We start from the raw sequence: 6,205 nt of genomic DNA, 5'->3' as shown, positions 1-6,205 counted from the left end.
CATCACCACAGAAACTTGCACCAGGGCACTCATTGACACATGGGTTTCAGATTTGGGGTTCCAGAGCACCTAATTCAGACAGGTGGGCATAATTTACTTTGAGCTCTGGGCAGCGCTGGCTAACTTCCTGGAGACACAGGTCCACCACACCATAGTATACCACCCTCAGGGCAATGGGTTGAGGGAGCTGTTTCACAGGCACCTGAAGGCAGCCTTGATGGCTCGGTTCAAGGATCCCAACTGAATGGGCGAACTGCCTTGGGTCCTGCTGGGGATTCACACCACATCGTAGGAAGACTTCAACGCCTCGGTGGCGGAGATGGTCTTTGGTGCGCCTTTAATAATTCTGGGGGAGTTCCTGGCCCTTGACAAATGCCTGGAAGACTCCGCAGCCACCCTTGAGAACTTGTGGCCAAAACTAGGGTCCATGGTCCCACAACAACCCCCACCACATAGCTAGTCTAAACATAATATCTCTAGGGACTTGAGGACTTGTCAACATGGCTTTGTGCGAAGAGGCGTGCACCGGCTGCCTTTTCGTGGACCCTACGAGGGGCCCCTACATGCTCATCAGGGACAACGGCTCCACTTTCATCCTCGAGATCGGCAGTAAGGAGGAGACCTTTACCGTCGACCTCCTGAAGCCAGCATATTTGGACTATAACCGGTCTCCACTCCTCCCTCACGACGCAGGGACAGACCGTCCGAGTCAGTGGACCACAGCCTGATCGTCGGTTCTGGGGGTGGGGTCGTGCAACAACCAAAATGGCCGATGAAAACGGTGACAGTGCAGACCTGGGGGGTGACCCTGGCTGTTGTCCCAGGCGACCTCCCACATGGCAGGAAGACAGTCAGTTTTGGTGGGAACACCTGCCAGTGGTCCCATGACGCAGTGGTCCCTTGACGCAGTGCCCTTATGTCAGCGCCAGGGCATGTAATAAACCAGTCTCAACTTCAAGGTTTTGGTGTGCGTGTTGTTCTTCTCCACGCCCTTGTCGCATGGAGGCCACAGTGTCATGCGACATGTTATTTGAGGCGAAATAGTGATATTTTTTCTCCCTTCCTGATCACGTATTGTTCACCTCTAATATGATGAATAAAAAAGTATGAAAAAGAAAGATGTTTTCAGAATCATAATTGATTATCCTGAAGACGTCACGGAATTCGTTGTTTTGTGGCAGCATCGCAGTGCAAACGTTCATATAAACCACCTCACAACAAGAAATAAAAGTAGTGCACAAAAAAAAGTTGAGGCAAGCAGTGTCTGCGGGCCATTGTTTTGGTTTTGGAACGAGGTTTTGAGAAACAAGGCAAAGTCGATTGCGCACTCGCTTGTCGCCTTTCTGGTCCCTCCGCGGCCCCGTTGCTCGGCTCCCTCCTGCCTTGGGCCGGGCCGGTGGGAACCTGCGGCCTTGGGACCGGGGGGGGGGAGGGAGGGGGCATCGGCGGCCAGTCCCGGGAGCCCGGACTGATTCCTGAGCGGGGAGCTCATTGCTGGCGAGTGAATTGATCTCCGAGGCGACTCCGTCCGCGTCTCTGCAGCTCCTGGTGGGTGCTTTGCGCCTCCTTCACGAGGGGGTGCGATGGCGTGGGATGGGTTGGGGTGGGGGGGGTTGGGGGGGGGGTGGGGGGGGTTGGGGGTGGGGGGGTGGGGGGGGTTGGGGGTGGGGGGGTGGGGGGTGGGGGGGTGGGGGGGGTTGGGGGTGGGGGTGGGGGTGGGGGTGGGGGGGTGGGGGTGGTTGGGGGTGGGGGGGTTGGGTTGGGGTGGGGGGTTTGGGTTGGGGTGGGGGTGGGGGTGGGGGTGGGGGGGGTGGGGGGGGGGGTGGGGGTGGGGGGGGGATGGGGTGGGGTTGGGGGGGGGATGGGGTGGGGTTGGGGGGGGACACAGGTGGACGCGGCCCCGGGCGGTCGCGGCCCCGGGCAAATGAAGCCACCTCTTTGGACGCGCAGCGTTCGAGACGGGGAATTAACCGATTGGGAGGCCCTCGCAGGCTCCTCCTGAGGTTCTTCGGCAATTTTGGGTATTTCCTAAAATCGCAGCATCTACAGACTTTCTTGTTTCACTCCATGTTAAAGTAACGACTTGAACGTCTTAGACCAGGGGTGTCAAACTCAAATTCACAGAGGGCCAAAATTAAAAACTTGGACTAAGTCGTGGGCCAAACTAAATACTTATTGAAAAATTTCAACAACATCTGCATGTTTTCTCTTCTTTCAACATATGTGATGTTAAACTTTTTCTTGTTAAAATAAATGTTTAATAAAAGTTTTGGTTAAACTCTTTCCAGAAGCATTAACAAATGAGAAATAAAATATTCAATAAATAATATTTCTCTATAGCCTTTAAGCTCCTTTTAAATGTATTTTTTTTTCACAAGCCAACAAGTCAAAAAAATAACAACTTGCTTCAAGGAAAATCCAATCTTTCAACTATGAACAGTCCAAAGTGAACCAAAGAAAATATGAATCCAAGCTTAGCTTGCTCCACTGTGATTTACTCTGATGCACCTGGGTCTAAAGCAGATACTTGGCATCTCTTCTTAGATGCAAGTTCATCAAACTCTGGGGTCAGAGTTTGCCTCCCACCTGTCTTGAAAGGTCCTGTTTTCTGTCTTTCGTTTGGCCATTTTTCGTAAGGGGTTTATTACGTGTGAGTTGGGCGACAGGTCGCAGATGCTGATGAAAGTAAAGAGAGGAGGTGGGGGCGATTAGCGGGCTGAGGGGCCGGCGTCAACGCATTTGCAAAGCATTCTGGGATTTGTAGTATTAGTTCTGCATGCACTATACTGGCGCGGCGGCCAGCAGGCCAGCTCTAATACATATTTGATATGATCTTGCGGGCCAAATATAATTATATCACGGGCCAAATTTGGCCCGCGGGCCTGAGTTTGACATGTGTGCCTTAGACGATGAAGGTGGGTCTGCAATGTTCATCCTGCTGGACTTGCTCGGTTTCTGCAGCCTGTCTGTACTTTGTTGGGAGAGATGGCTAAAATTGCAAAGCAGTATCCTTTTCTACCAAAGTGGAGGACTTGGTAAAATTTATATTGAAACTCCTGTAATCTTAATTCCATATCTAAAACAGAGGGTGTTGATTTCAGAACTTTGAGTAAACTCAGTTGTTGTTTAAATGTCTTGCCATTCTTGAATTGTTGGTGATTTGTGGTCAGTAAATACTTCCTTTTAACTGTTCAATTAGAAAAGACTAATTAGGTATTTCATCTATGGATCAAATATTACAGGATGGTATGGATAAAAAGGGTTGGGATAGATCTAAAATTAAATGGGAAGCAGATATTGGTTTTACTTTTTCTTTTAAATTTTTTTATTTTTCACACTATAAACCATATTGATCAAGATATATACATTTTCTTTCTTGAATATATACAGTGTCGTTTTCTCCCCCCCTTCCCTCCTCCCCTCCCTACCTCCCCTCCCATTTATTTAAAGTTCAGAAAATAAGGTACATTAAACCCATCAAACATTGTTGTCACTCAATAAAAATAAACAAGAAATTCCACTGAGTCAGTTCTTTTCATTCTCTTCTTCTGTCATTTTAGGTGGTAGACTTCCCCGGTGGGTTTTCTCTATTATGTTTCATGTATGGCTCCCATATTTGTTCAAATATTGTAATGTTATTTCTTAAATTATATGTTATTTTTCTAATGGAATACATTTATTCATTTCTATATACCATTGCTGTATTCTCAAGTTATCTTCTAATTTCCAGGCTGACATAATACATTTTTTGCTACAGCTAGGGCTATCATAACAAATCTTTTTTGTGCACCATCCAAATCAAGTCCAAATTCTTTGTTTTTTTTTATGTTGCTTAGGAGGAAGATCTCTGGGTTTTTTGGTATATTGCTTTTTGTGATTTTATTTAATATCTGGTTTAGATCTTCCCAAAATTTTTTCACTTTCTCACATGTCCAAATTGCATGAATTGTTGTTCCCATTTCCTTTTTACAGCGAAAACATCTGTCAGATACTCTTGGGTCCCATTTATTTAACTTTTGAGGTGTAATATATAACCTGTGTATCCAGTTATATTGTATCATACATAACCTCGTATTTATTGTATTTCTCATAGTTCCTGAGCATAACTTCTCCCATGTTTCCTTCTTTATCTTTATGTTTAGATCTTGTTCCCATTTCTGTTTAGTTTTACCATTTGTTTCCTCATTCTCCTTTTCTTGTAGTTTAATATACATGTTTGTTACAAATTTTTTGATTATCATTGTGTCTGTAATCACATATTCAAAATTACTTCCCTCTAGTAACCTCAGACTGCTTCCCAATTTGTCCTTCAAGTAGGATTTCAGTTGGTAGTATGCCAACACTGTATCGTGATTTATATTATATTTATCCTTTATTTGTTCAAAGGATAATAATTTATTTCGTGAAAAGCAATTCTCTATTCTTTTGATCCCTTTTTCCTCCCATTCTCTAAAGGAAAGGTTATCTATTGTAAAAGGGATTAACTGATTTTGCGTCAGTTTTGGTAGTTGGTAATTTATTTTATTCCTTTCTACATGAATCTTCTTCCAAATGTTGAGCAGATGATGTAATACTGGAGAATTCCTACGTTGTACCAATTTTTCATCCCATTTATATAATATACGTTCAGGTAGCTTCTCCCCTATTTTATCTAGTTCTAATCTAGTCCAATCTGGCTTTTCCCTTGTTTGATAAAAATCTGATAGGTATCTTAATTGTGCGGCTCTATAATAATTTTTAAAGTTTGGCAGTTGTAAGCCTCCTTGTTTATACCATTCTGTTAATTTATCTAGTGCTATCCTCGGTTTCCCCCCTTTCCATAAAAATTTCCTTATTATTTTCTTTAACTCCTTGAAGAATTTCTCTGTCAAGTGTATTGGCAATGCCTGAAATAGGTATTGTATCCTTGGGAAAATGTTCATTTTAATACAGTTTATCCTTCCTATCAGTGTTAGTGGTAAGTCTTTCCAATGCTCTAAGTCGTCTTGTAATTTTTTCATTAGTGGATAATAATTGAGTTTATATAGATGGCCGAGGTTTTTATTTATTTATATACCTAGGTATCGCATTGCTTGCGTTTGCCATCTGAATGGTGATTCTTTCTTAAATTTTGAGAAATCCGCATTATTCATTGGCATTCTTCACTTTTATTTGCGTTAATCTTATACCCCGGCACTTCTCCATATTCCTTCAATTTCTTATGTAATTCGTTTATTGATATTTCTGGTTCTGTTAAGTATACTATAACGTCATCTGCAAATAAACTGATTTTATATTCCTTGTCTTTTATTTTTATCCCTTTATTTTATTTTCTGTTCTTATCAGTTCTGCCAGTGGTTCTATGGCTAACGCGAACAATAAGGGAGATAGTGGGCAGCCCTGCCTTGTTGATCTGCTTCAGTTAAATTGTTTTGATATATATCCATTTACTGTCACTTTCGCCAATGGCCCCTTATATAATGCTTTAATCCAATTAATATATTTCTCTGGTAAGCTGAATTTTTGTAGTACTTTGAATAAATAATTCCATTCTACTCTGTCAAAGGCCTTCTCTGCGTCTAAAGCAACCGCTACTGTTGGAGCTTTATTTCCTTCTACTGCATGAATTAAGTTAATAAATTTATAAATATTGTCTGTTGTTCGTCTTTTTTTAATAAATCCAGTTTGGTCTAGATTTACTATTTTTGGTACATAGTCGGCTAATCTGCTTGCTAATAGTTTAGCTATTATCTTATAATCTGTGTTAAGTAAAGATATTGGTCTATATGACGCTGGTGCGAGTGGATCTTTCCCTGTCTTTGGTATTACTGTAATTATTGCTGTTTTGCATGAATCTGGTAAGCTTTGTGTTTTATCAATCTGGCTGATTACTTCCAGAAGGGGAGGAATTAATAAATCTTTAAATGTTTTATAGAATTCTATTGGGAATCCATCCTCTCCTGGTGTTTTATTGTTCAGTAGTTTTTTTTATTATCTCCTGTATTTCTTCTATTTCAAATGGTTTTCTTAATTTATTTTGTTCCTCTGTTTGTAATTTCGGTAGTTCAATTTTAGTTAAAAAATCATCTATTTTGTCTTCTTTCCCTTCGTTTTCAGTTTGATATAGTTCGTAGAATTCTCTGAAGTTTTCATTGATTTCCGTTGGATTATATGTGATTTGCTTGTCTTTTTTCCTTAATGCCAATACCATTCTTTTAGTTTGTTC

At 42.0% G+C, this 6,205-nt stretch overlaps 1 protein-coding gene across 1 annotated transcript in view; it reads left to right on the top strand.

Moving 5' to 3' along the window:
• The first annotated feature begins 1,405 nt into the window (after positions 1-1,405).
• The window catches only part of snapc1b (small nuclear RNA activating complex, polypeptide 1b), a 30,570-nt gene continuing 25,770 nt past the window's right edge, over positions 1,406-6,205 (top strand). The window contains exon 1 of the mRNA XM_069916263.1: positions 1,406-1,548. The gene's annotated coding sequence lies outside the window, so the exon portion shown is untranslated. The remainder of the gene's footprint in view (positions 1,549-6,205) is intronic.

Source organism: Narcine bancroftii, chromosome 2, assembly GCF_036971445.1.
Source record: "Narcine bancroftii isolate sNarBan1 chromosome 2, sNarBan1.hap1, whole genome shotgun sequence".
Taxonomy (NCBI): domain Eukaryota; kingdom Metazoa; phylum Chordata; class Chondrichthyes; order Torpediniformes; family Narcinidae; genus Narcine; species Narcine bancroftii.
The sequence above is the reverse complement of the archived record's forward strand: the minus strand, read 5'-3'. Positions and strand labels throughout refer to the sequence as shown.